Source organism: Heloderma suspectum, chromosome 3, assembly GCF_057233095.1.
Source record: "Heloderma suspectum isolate Gila_16-S chromosome 3, 16-S_ref, whole genome shotgun sequence".
In the NCBI taxonomy this organism is placed as follows: Eukaryota; Metazoa; Chordata; class Lepidosauria; order Squamata; family Helodermatidae; genus Heloderma; species Heloderma suspectum.
The window spans coordinates 157421834-157435396 of record NC_139460.1 but is presented as its reverse complement, the minus strand read 5'-3'; the positions used below and the strand labels follow the sequence as shown (position 1 = coordinate 157435396).

Sequence of the window (13563 nt, the reverse complement as noted above, 5' to 3'; positions counted from 1 at the left end):
AGTCTGAGATCGTTGCTAACAGCAGGGGTTCCACTGCTGGCACACACCAGCAGGAGAATCCCCACTGTTAGCTCTGATCTCAGACGTGGAGATAGCGGCAAGGGGATGCCCTCTGAGGGGATTCCTCCGGGGGGGGGGCTTGGAGCCTAAGCCCTGCCCCCTGGAGGAACCCCAAGACGCTGTGCGGGCTGAATTAGGCCTGCAGGCTGAAGGTTGTTAAACAAACAACTATGCCACACACCAGTTTTATACTGGTTCAAGTGACATGGCTGGGAATGGTAGTTTCAAAATGGTAGAATCTTGGGAACTGTAGTCTGGTGAAGGTGCTGAAGAAAATGTTAGCGGTCCCAAGCCTAGTCCTACAGTTCTCAGGGTTCAATGGGGCAATGGAATAAATATTAAACCAGTTAAGTCAATAATATAGATATGCTGTTGCAGATCCAGTTCCTTCAGGCCCATTTCTAATATTTGTGTAGTTGTAAGGACCAAAATGATTTTGGCAATTGTGAGAAGGGTTGAGTATTAAGATTCCAATCCGTGACAGTAACTAATCATTGTTAGAGATGTATGTTTTACTAGGAAACAGAAAGGAAAACATTATGCTTAGAAAATAAAATGGCCAGAATCCATTTCCTGCTCTGCTTGCACAGATATTACTTCTCAACAAGGTAACACAAATTCCTTAGATTACACTGCAAAGCGTATACAGCCATATTTACTACTCAAGAGTCTATAGCCCATTTTAAGAGCAGAGCTGCCAAGCTGGGTGTTTGCTCAGGTACTACGTTGAAAGCATGTTTCTCAGGCCACACCTCTGGTTACAGCTTACATGCAAACAGATGACTCCAGAGAACTTCCTATTGAAAAAGACTGGACATTTCTACTAATAGCACAGTTACCTGGAAAGCTGCTTTTGTTGACATAAGTGTTCTCAATAAAACCATGTACTGACATCTAGCCAATTACAGCACCTTCCTTTCTGTGGAGACTGTTATCTAAAACTAAGCATTCCTTGACTGAAAGTTCATTTTCGCCTGCTAGTCACCCAGGAAAGAAGCATTACACAAATTTATGCTCCATTCGTTAGTCAGACAAAACATGATAATATTATGTGAGCAGACTTCCACTTGTGCAAGAGGCCTTTTCTCCTCTCCTCCTCCCTACAGTGCTCCCCCCCCCCCGAAAAATGTGCTCTGGAGGGTTCTTCAACCCTCAGGACAAGATTTTGAGGGTGTGCACGGGGTTGCAGAATTGCCCTCTCCCTCTTCTGCTAACAGAAACCATTCCATTGGCAGGAGGGATTAATTGGATACCATCCAATAGATCTTTCCAGAGAGATGAACATGGTATGAAGGAGACGTGGGCTGGATGCAGGATCTGCCTTCCGTGGGTGGAAGGGCTCCTCTCATAGAAGGTGGTTCTGCCCAATTTCGGGGGAGTCCTTTGCTACTGTACCACTGCTCTCCCCATTCAGCAGGATACCTATATGCGCCGTGTAGCATTTTTAGGGGGCTGGAGGGGGCAGGAAAGTCCACTTCTGCCAGCCAGTTGCACGCACCTAAACCTGGATCCAACCCATGATTCTTTTTCTGTCCCAATATGATCTCTGGTCAAACAAGCTTTGCAGCTATTTATTTATTTGAAATCATTCCTATACTGCCCAATAGCTGAAGCTTTCTGGGTGGTTTTTATAGTGCTTTATGGGTATCATACTGCCTTCAACTCTTTTTTTTTTTAATGGCTGGCAGTGTTCGCTACTCCTCGCTAAACATAGAAACATGCAGGATTGATTTCATGAGGTCTGAAAAGTCATAGTGTTTGATACAAGTACAGGGTAGGTAGTCCACGGCTGGCCAACCTGTAGCATGGATTTCACAGGTGGTACCGGCAGTGGGGGCTGGTGGCACTCCTGGTCTGTGGTCTTGGCTACAGCACAGACTCAGGCTTGTCGGCTTCTCCTGTGCTGCACTGCTGCTTGCTCCCAAGCTCACCGACTTCAAGCAAAGCCACAAGGTATGGGGCACTGTATAAGTAGCACAGCACCAAAAACAGTGGCACTTTCTCATACTCTGGACTTATTTGTGGCACCCTTTCCAAAACCGTTGCCCACCAACAGGATATTCATTTGGGCTGCGACCGTTGCGTAAATTTGTTGCCAATCCCATACCCTCCTGAAAGAGACAGGCTGAGAAATTGCGCCATTTATGCAAGTACCTTTGGTGGCATGTGATGTCACCATGATCAGCTCCATGGGTAATGATGGGGTAGCTTAAATTTGTCTCCTTTAGCCATGTCCAAAGTGTCCTTAAATCTGTAAAATATATATTATGCAGAGCCCCCACGCAGCTGTATAGCCAAGTTTTTAATCTTGTTCAAGGAATGTATGTGGGCTGCAGTTCCAGAAGGCAAAATATTAAGCAGTAATTTGGACTTTGGGGAAATCTTATTCTTTGAACATAATGAAATCATCAGTATTCCCGTGTGCCTCACATGCAGACATAAACACACACATACTACTATTTAGAAAGCCAATGCTCACTGCTGCAAATCTTTTCATAACAGCCCAGAGACCAAGCACAATCAGAGGCTTGCTTTCCTTCTAATACACTGTTGTGGGAATAACAATGTGGGAATCTTTCTAGCTGGGCACCATGTCAGACCTCCAGTGTAGAGCAATAATTTTTCAAAATTTGCGTTTGTGCAGTCATGCATATTTTACGACCACATCTGCATATTCAGCAGTATGGTACATTCATCTGCACCAAAATCTTAGTTTAAAAACAGGGCTCAATGGAACTTCTTTCCGCAATATGGTCGCTTCACTGAGGATCTGAACCATTACCAGCTATGAGATGGCATTGGCCTTTTCCCCCAAAGCCCTAGACTGTAGTCCTCTTGTTTCAAATTGGGTGTATGCTTCACAGAATACAAGGAGCTTTCTTATACACCCCAGTCAATGTGCCTCACAGTCAATGTGACTTGGCTGATGCTCTCTTTGTCGAATTTTCAGAAGCTAGATAAGGACATGTCTATTCAGAATGGCATAACCTTAGTTAGGAGAGCACTATCCAAAGCAAGCAAGCAAAACACCAAATACCCAAAATACCCACCCCAAAGCAAGCAAGCAAGCAAAACAAGCACCTATAGTTCTTGGTCACCTAGGGTGCTCTGTAAGCAGATGCTAACGCAGACAGGATCCTTGTCACGGATCATTTTATGGATCCTTGTCTTTTTTGTATTCTATGCTCTATCCTGTAGCATTAATGTCATCAATTTGTTGAATGCTGGAACAGGCTACAAAAGGGCAATTCATGGGAAATAATTCACCACAGAAAGTGTCAGCCCACGACATTCTGGCACTTGAAGCAGAAAATCTAAGTGGTGCTCTCCCTGTGGTTTTAGAAAAAACAAAATAAACAACAAAATTGCCACCCTTTACAGGCACCTCAAGTTTCTGCCTGAAGCAGCTGCCTCGCTGTACAGAAACGCACATATATAGAAAACTACCTTCGATATACTACCTGATTCTACACAATTTTCTCTAATGGCTTTGTATATTGGCATTTCTTTCTCCAAGAAGTAAGGACTTAGCCTGATGATGTAACCTTTCAACCTGGCAAGGTTGTTGTGGGACAAAGTGCTGTCGCCTGTGACCTAAATGGACATGGAGAATTTGCCATAAAGAAAGCCAGGGAGTCTGCAGAATGATGACCAACCCCTAAAGGATTAGCTGGAGAGAATGACTCGTCTCCATTCTGTCAAATGAAGGGATTACTAAGCAAGTACATTTCTATAAGGTAGAGTAGACAAATAGTATTAAACCATTCTTAAGAAAACAAAAGACACTGAATGGTGCTTAAAGGTCACGAAACAAGTCGAACTTATTTCTCATGTCTCCAGTCATGGGTCTTACCTGTGTTTCCAACTATTCAAAGAAAAAATCTCAACAAAGACTAATGACAGATGCCATTTCTTATTCAAATAATATCTGGAGCAACAGTGGAGCCTGAGGAATGCAGAGTTTGAACAGGCTCAGACTAAACAAAACACCAAAGTTCTCTGTCATCCTCTCTTCTGCAGGTGCCTCAAGTTTATTAAAAAGGAAACACCTTGGACCACAGGATGCCCTGGCAATCTCACAGGTACAAGGCTGCATTTCTGAAATGTTTAGCAATGCCTCCAAGTGCAGGTCAAGAGCCCAGGATGCTAGCACATGGTGCCTCACTATGTCTGAGAATGAAGGCCTTTTCCTTTGATTCCTCTGAGAAAACTATTTATTGAATGTGATTAAACCTTCCGAGATAATAATAAAGCACATCTAGGCTATACTGCTATATTGCACCCTATACTGTGGTGTCTCCTCTGAATCAGGAGAGGCTGTGCAAGTACTGTACCACTGCGTGAACTCAGTAATGGGCTGGATGAGGGCCAATAAACTGAAACTGAATCCTGGCAAGATGGAAGCCTGGTGGGTGAGTGGTTCCTGAGTCTGGAAGACAGGCTCATTGCCTGTTCTGGATGGGGTTGCACTCCCTCTGAAAGATCAGGTCCATAGTTTGGGGGTACTCCTAGATCCATCACTGTCGCTGGAAGCCCAAGTGACTGTTGTGGCTCGGAGTGCCTTTTACCAGCTTTGGCTGGTTCGCCAACTACGGCCTCTCCTGGACAGGGATAGCTTGGCCACAGTGGTACAGGCATTAGTAACCTCAAGACTGGATTACTGCAACATGTTCTATGTGGGGTTACCCTTGAGGCTGGCCTGGAAGCTGGAGATAGTGCAGAATGCAGCAACTCAGGTGTCGTCAGGAGCTGCCCCTTTTCAACATTTAACTCCTTTGCTGAGGAAACTGCACTGGCTGCCTATTTGCTACCAGGCCAGGTTTAAGGTATTAGTACTAGTGTACAAAGCCCTAAACAGCTTGGGACCAGGATACCTGAGAGAGCGCCTCCTTCCTTACCAACCTGCTGGGTCACTGAGGTCATTGGAGGGCTTGCTCCTGGTGGTTCCACACGGGCCTCTGGCCCAGGAAAAGAGCCTTCAGCATGGTGCCCCTCTTCCTGTGGAATTCCCTGCCTTTGGAGGTCAGGCAGGTGGCAACATTGTGTTGTTTTTGGCGCCTCCTAAAGACATTGCTATTTCGAGAGGCTTTCCCTGAGTGACCAGCTGCAGTTTATTAAGTTCAGTAGATGGTCTTTTAAAATGTTTCAACTGTTTTAATTATGGGGTTTTATTATTTTGTCTTGTTGTTCACTGCTCCAAAATCTTTGATGTGGAGCAGTATATAAATATTGTAAATAAATAAAATAAATAATAAATAAATATTGGTGCAGCGCAGTGACTAATCGCATGAGTTATGAGCTAATAAATCTCTGGTTCAAATCTCACCTCAGACACAAACTCACTTGGAGGCCTTATTCTCTCTACCTCTGATGCCCATCTGCAATGCGGGGATAATAATATGGGGCCTACTTCACACGACTGTCATCAGGATTACTGAAATAATGTATGCGAAGTGCTCCTTTGAAGCGTACTATGTAAATGTTCAGTGTTATGAGGCGAGTATTAGCCTATCTTGAAATCATGTGTTACGATGGGTAGAACATCTTGGTGAACTTCACCTCAGGATTCTGTTTAGGACCAAGGTTATAGTGCAGAGGCCTTCATGAAGGGAGTATCATCAGTTCCTGTGAGTTCCTCTGTGCCCCCACTTTAGTTTGTGTGTGTTTTGAGACCAAATGAAGCACTGGTATTTCCGACCCCTGTTCTTTTGTTGATCTGACCATTTTTGGGTACCAACATAAGAGTCCAACATTGTTGACACTGTTGCCTCTGGAAGTTTAAGGTGTTCTCTGAATTGAAGTAACCCCCTATTCTCCACATTTTCTTAGAACTGTCTGCTCCCAAGCTGAGAAGAGAATGTCCTGGTTCAAACATAACCGTCTCAGACTGATAAACCATAGTTTAGCAACTGAGAACCAACATTACATGCATGCTGCCTTTCTCCCTTCTTTTTCGTGCATTAATTCACTGCTTCAGAATTGTTAAATTGTTACATCTGAACTGGGAAACCATGATATAATTTCTGATTATAATTAGGTTATCAAACCACAGTTTGATATTCTGGTTTGTCATCAGAGATTAAACCACAGTTTCCCAGTTTAATATAATAGGAAACTGTTGTTTAACAAACCCTGGTAGTGCTGCATTAAGGCAAGCAAGAAAAGCAGGCAGGAGCAAGCAGGCTCATCAGACCAAGATAATTATGTCTGAACCAGGCCAATGACCACTACAGTGGAACTACTGATAGGTAGAGAGGCTCAAGCTATCTTTCTTTAGTTCATTATGGTCCACAACAATACATGTTTGAGTTGTTCTAATATAACATTATGAACCCTTTGGTTTTGAATCCTGAATCTTTTGTGGAAAGATGTGTGGACACACAACTACCTTAGATCCAGGGTGCCATGACCCAGCCCCATGACTTTTGTCACAAGGCTAACAAGCCTACAAACTCCTTAGAGCGTAGGGTTGTCTTTTTGTGAATATTGAACTGTAATGTGCTATGTACACTGATGACACTAAATAAATAAAATGCGACCAATAAAGAATATTTTAATACAATTGCAGAGTTAGGCATAGTCATTCTTCCTACATGGTATTTCACATTCAGGATTGACTTGTGGGAATACGAATATGTCATGATTTAAGTTATGCAAGTCACTCCTGTATTTTCTTTCCACATCATAATTTATTAAGTCTTCCAAGCCCCTTCTCATCAGGCTGTTTGTCAAGTTTGAAAGGAATTAAAGGGCAGCCTTGGAAATAGCCAATCGCCTGGTTCCCTATGGTGAATAAGAATCCTCTCCAGGTGACGAGGCAGGAAAAATGAGTTAGATATTTTATTCATTTTAGTCTGTTGATGTGCCAGAATGTAAGGATGAATGGAAAAGTGGGGAAGGAAAAAAGATCTGTGGGCTAGTAACTTTTGATGACATTTGTAAGGCTGGTTAACAATCTGTCTGTTTCTTGTAGTCTTTGTTAAATTGCAACCACCCTCACTTTTCTCTATGGAAAAATGTTCCCGTAAGGCAGAAGACGCAAATAACATGAAGTAGACATTAATAAAGCTCCTTGGCTATTGAAACTATACACATGAACAGGCAGACTGGATCAATATTTTGTGTATGACTATACTGCCGTTTTCCCCCTACCTCCTGATTTTCACAGATTATTCATCAGGGTAGTCACTGTTAGCAATTAGTAGAAACTACTCTGACAAAACACAGGTGATGTGGCCTGTGATAGTTTCTTCCTTTGAAATGAATTTTTATTCATAGTCCTTTCATAATTTACATGTGATGTTTCATGGCTACTTCAGATAGTTTGGGAAGGGGTGTCTGGGTGGGGGGGAGTGTAATCAGAAAGCAGAATTTAATAATTTGCATTTCTGACAGGTAGGGTCCTACTTGTGTTTGTTTTCAGAAGAAATTTGTTAATCAAGTTCGCCCTCTAGTGGATCTGATGTTCTTATAGGGAAGCTTTTTGACTGTACAGAAAGCTGAAATGCCAATGTAGGCAATAACCAGTCCAAAGCATCTGCATTGTTGTAGACACTTCTGACTAGGGATGTACGAAAGTTCCGCCACGGATCTCGGGGAGGCCGAATGCCAGCGCATTCGGCCCCCCGAAATCAGTGGTGGAACGGCCCGCCACCCCCCTGGGACGGGACTTACCTGGGGCGGATCTTCCTGGCGGCGGCGGCTGCGGTGGCCGGTCTTCCAACCGGCGGCCGCTGCCGCCATTTCCAGGTTTAAAAAAAAAAAAAAAAAAAGTGATCAGCTACGTAAAGATTTACGTAGCCAATCACGGCTAAATTTTTAAAAAAACACCGTGATAGGCTACGTAAATGTTTACGTAGCCTAGCACAGCTGATTAAAAACAACAACAACGCGCATATGCAAATGGTGGCGCCCATGGGCGCCGCCAATTGCGTTCCTTATTTTCGCCGTCTTAGTCTACGTAAATGTTTACGTAGACTAAGATGTGCCAAAATAAGGGACGCAAATGGCGGTGCCCATGGGCGCCGCCATTTGCGTACGCGCATTTTTTTTTTTTTAATCAGCCGTGATAGGCTACGTAAACATTTACGTAGCCTATCACAGCTGACTGCAGGGGCGCAAACGGTGGCGGCTACAGCCGCCGCCATTTGCGTCCCTGCTAGCCAGTGGCTGGATGTCCGGCTGCTGGCGGAGCTGGCCGGCGGCTCTGCAAAATCGCTGCGGAGCACAGCCGGCCAGCCAGGATTCCGTGGGGGGAGGAAGGAACGGAGCTCCTCCCCCCCGGCAAGGATTCCGGGGGGAGGGATGGAACGCCTCCCCCTGCACCATCAGCATAATCCCCGAAAGGTAAATGGTTTTCGTACATCCCTACTTCTGACCCTCTCCAAACATGTCTGAACTACCAGCATTAAGTCCATGTTTTGTGAAACTGTCTTAGGTCAAGTAGGTGGTTCACCCCATCCTAACCACTTCATTACTGGTACAGCACAATGTTGCTTCTCACGCCTGTACTGTAATGTTTGAACTTGGGAGATTACGTGGTTATTTCCAATACTGGTAAACAATGCTGTATAGGAAGCAACCATTTTGTGAGCCCCACCCACATGACTCAAATATTACTGGAGTAGATTGGGATGGAGGGGGAATGGCAACCTGTAAATATCAGTAAATGTAACTTCTGACCCACTGGATATTAGGAATCCAAGACCAATGCAATTAGAAGGGGGGAAAGCAGGTGGGTGGGAGTTTAAATCACAAAACCAGAAGGAAACACACACACACTGTATCTATACATCCAGCTATATCAACATCTTCAGCTGATACAAAAACAATAGAAAATAAAGGGACACATTGTGTTGAACAATACATTGCAAATAATAAATGCAGATGAATGATGGGGAAGGTGACAGAAGGCATAATTAAAAATGGAAGTGGACTTGAACTTTATACGGCTAGGTTTTGACAGCAGACCAACTGCATTTACTTGTAGCCATTATAAACTTTTACTGTCATCAACACTAATTGTGATAGCTGTCCAGGGGTGGGGTCCTCATTATTTCCTGTTATGTATTCAAAACTGGTGGAGAAAAAAAAAGGGACAGTTGCATGCCACACTGGTTTATTGCCTGGTGAACCTGTGCTTGGGTTGTATGTAGAGGTCAGAAAGAAAGTTAGGCTGGAACCCTTCTCACTAACATCTGGTTTTCTATGTGCAGGAAACTTGGTGTGGGTTTTTGTATGGAACATACATAGGAAGAGGCCTTATTTGAGGTCAGGCAATTTGTCAATTTAGCCCAGCATTGTCTACTCTGGCAGTGGCTCTCTCCAAGGTCTCAGACAGAGAGAGGATCATTCCCATTACCTGCCCCCTGATCCTTTCAACTGGAAATGCTGCCAGGGATTGAACCCGAGACCTTCTGCAGACAAGCATGTGCTCTGCCATTGAAGTGTGGACCCTCCTTTCCCCCCTCGCATTCAATCACGTGAGCCCCCACTGCCACTGTCAAGTTGCACAGCCCCAAATACAGGCTTGCCACCTCTGTGAGAACTAGGCCTTTGGTCTTAAAAGAAGAAGGATCTCCAATCCATGTTCACCCCATTGGTCTGTCTACCCCACTCAACAACTAGTTTTTCAGGAGGGCTACTTTAATTCGGGAGTGGAAAGTGGAGCACCAAGTTCCATATTCATCATGCAATGTGGTGTGTTGAAAAATTCCTATCACCACACCCATCAGCCCTTTCCCACCTATCTTACTTGTGGGTTGGTGGGGTGGAGTGGGGAAAAATGATAGTCCTCCCAGGGCCTGATTTGGGTCACGGCCTCTAACTCTTGAATCCGAATATATATATGGTCAACCTAATCAAATGCTTTATTAGTTCCAGGTTTACACAACCATTTAGACATTTCCATCCCATTCTGCTTAGTTATGTATTTTGCAGGAATGCCAAACGTTGCAACCACAAACTGCATGAAAAGGTAAAATTACGCAATACAAGTTTCTGTGATCTGTTTTCTCCTATTCAAGCTTGCTCATTCTTGTGTGCAGGGCTGTCATAATTCATTTATACCTAGCCAATATCATACCCTAATTACCCTGGGTCATACATAGATAATTGACTCACTTTGCTTTAGGCAAAAAAGTAAAGACTGAGATATAAATGCAGGATGAGATTAATTCATACAGTACATTCACACTCAACACCGCTTTCATGAAAGACTATTTGAACTTCCCCCAAAAGTCCTACGAGAAAGTGAATACATTTCATTTTGCACATTTAAGCTACAGAATGTTGAACTTGTGTCAGGCCTGCACAACTTAGTCTTTGACCCTTCAAGCTCAACTCAGCTATGGTTATCCACCAGGATGCCAGTAAACCTCCTAGACTGCAAAAACAGGGTGTCTGTCAACCCCTTGGCAAGCCACAATGCAAAAGAACAAGTCAAACCACTGGCCCATCTGCCTCGGTACCGTCTACACCAGGGATGGGCAAGTTGTGGCCCTCCAGATGTTTTGGCCTTCAACTTCCATAAGCCCTAGTCGGCACAGCATATGGTGAGGGATGATGAGAGTTGTGGGCCAAAACACCTGTTGCTCACAAGTTGCCCACCCCTGGTCTATGGTGATTGTCAGTGTCTCTCTTCAGAAGGCAGCATTTTCCAGTCCTTCCTGGAGTTACCAGGGATTGAACCTGGAACGTTCTGCATGCAAAGCACATGCTCTGCCACTGACCTATGGCTCCTCCCATTAGAGTGGGCTGCTTTTGGTTTTGTGGGTCTCAAGTTGTGTAGGTCTGCTTTATGTGATACTGTATTTGCCTCCATCGTACAGTACGTCCATTATACTATTGCATATAATGGTATTTTAAAAATCCACAAAGCAATATGAATGCATGTAACGTGGGTTCTGTATTGTCGCACCTCCATCCCCTGCAACCTTAATGAGATTGAGCACATTTTGTTTTAGGAAATATGACTCAAAAGACATTTGGTTCTAACCCAAGTACTGCTAGACAACCACTTAGAGATGAGCACCCTGATACCCAAGCACATTTATTGGGAACACATTCCCACTGATTTTAACAGAACAGCTTATCTTCAAGTTAATTGGGCTTAGGTTTGCAGTTTGCGAATAAAATGTACAAATGCAGGTGATTAAAGTGAGCATACACATCCTATGATGTTTTTGTAGTGAGTTCATCTGTAGGATGGATTTAATTAGGGCAAATTTGTATTGTGAAGTTTGCCTCGTACATCAACAAAATGTAAAACCCTATGGGAAATGCATATATTAAATCCCACACAAAATTATGCTCCTCCGAGGGCAACATGAGTTGCAGACATTAGCCCCAGTCAGGACCAGGCCTCTAAAGGCAAGGAAAGTTATGAAGAGCCTTTGTTCCTGCACCGTAAAAGGTGGAGCCGTTAGATCTCACAGGGCTAATGGCCAGTTACTTCATGTTTCTTTCTCTTCCCCAGGGTGGCCAAGGGGAGTTCGTCACCTCTCTCTGGTTTTGTAAGATGGGGTGGAGCAAACCACCATGGAGAGATGCTGAGAGCCTTCATTTTATTTTTATTTATTATTGCATTTATATCCCGCCTTTTTTCCTCTTGCAAGGAACCCAAGCGGCTTACATTATCCTCCTCCTTTCCATTTCATGCATTGAGAACTCCGTGGGCTCATTATCTCTTACTGGCACTCTGCCTTCTGCCCTCACCCTGAATGAAAGATACATGGAAAGGCAAAATAATTGTCAAGTTCCGTGCCAGGTAACCTTGGAGTTCCTTGGAAACTTCTCAAGGCTTCATCAAAGAGAAGGTGAGTAATAACGGACAAGCTTCCTTGAAAGACAGCTTGCCCACCGCTACCATTCCTCCCATGGAGAGTATAGCCATAAGGGAATGTTGGGTGTTCTCAGGGTTCGCTCTCAATTCATGCACAGCTACAGTTAAGTCCAAGAGGTTGAGCTGGGGCCTACCTAAACTAAGACAGTGCCCTCAAATGCTCCACAGAATCCCCTGCAACACCACAGACGATCTGTGGCAAATGAGAAGCGGTTCCCCCTCCTCAGCAGACAAGTAGATGATGAAGAGGTTCCCTGATGGTAGAGCACTTGAAAACTGCTAGCTTGAGAGACATGGGAAATGGAAAGCTCCAGCTAAAGGGGCATTCAGACCAAAGAACACAAGTGGTAGGATGAGGCACATTTGTGAAGAAAGCGTTTGCTCACTAGGCCTTGGTGTGCTCCTTTCACACAATACTCACATGGGCCATGCACTGAAAAGGCCATGCACTGTGCTGTTGGCTCTGCCTCCACTGTCCACATGTTAAGTGTGGATGTCGAGGGCTAGAGCTGGGGAGCTGTGCGATGCTAAGGGTGGGGTCAGCACCAAGGCCCTGCTTCTCGTCCAATGCATGGATCCCCTTCATGTGAATAATGGATGAAGGGGGCTTATATGTTGACAGCAACATTAATCAGCTAGAATTCAGAGATAATGGGCCAGTTTGCACAATCAAATGATAATGGGCTGGTTCACATGATTTAAGCCACATTGGACTGCAGTGTATGCGGGTGGCCATTTTGAGTATTCAAGCTGCAACTGTGGCTTGCCACATTGTCTGAACCTGGTGAGGGTGGGTTCTGTGAGGGTTAAACAATCCTCACATAACCGGTGGCCTGTCTTAGCATTTTATTTAAGTCCTGGTGATCATGCAGACCAGGTCATTGTCTCCTCTTACCTTGCTATATGCTTCTATTGTTTGTCCTGGATGCAGTGCCAACCTGGACAGATATGCAGAGCTTTTCATCCCAGGGTTTCGCCTTTTAGTTATCCGTATCATGTGTGTGTGTGTGTGTGTGTGTGTGTGTGTGAGAGAGAGAGAGAGAGAGAGCGAGAGAGCAAGAATGGGGCACAGAACATTTGCTCAGTTACAATATACCATCCCTTAGAGATGAGTTAACCACAACTGGAACTTATCTAGAGATAAACAGACGAATATCTTTGATGTCAATTAAACATCGGATAAACTAATTCAGACTCTAGACTGGATCTGGATCATGCCCCTACGCCCTGGTATGAAACAATAACATCACCACCAGGTGCCAAGTGCTTGGAATGCCAAAACTGGGCAAAAATATCCATTCTAGGGGGGAATTTGCCAGCATCTCTACCTTCACTGAGAAAGAATGGGAACAACAGAGGGTGCCCACATGAGAGGAAAACCTATGATTCTAGTTTCATATGGATGCTGGAAATACTCAAGAGCAGCCTTCCCCAAACTGGTGCCCTCTGGAAGTTGTGGAAGTCCCATCAGCCCCAGCTAGTCAGAAATTTTGGGAGTTGTAGTCCAAAGTATCTGGAGGGACACCAGATTGGGGAAGGCTGTTTAAGAAGTACTGTGTAAAAGCCCGGGGCTGTATCTAACCTTGGGAGTTATATGCTGAGAATAATTACTGTTTCTTATACAGTAGTGAATGTCCATTAATGTTAACTGAGCATTTTCA

At 44.3% G+C, this 13563-nt stretch overlaps 1 protein-coding gene across 1 annotated transcript in view; it reads right to left on the bottom strand.

Moving 5' to 3' along the window:
* KLF12 (KLF transcription factor 12) overlaps positions 1 to 13563 on the bottom strand; it is a 270767-nt gene that overhangs the window by 21144 nt on the left and 236060 nt on the right. The gene's annotated exons all lie outside the window — the stretch shown is intronic.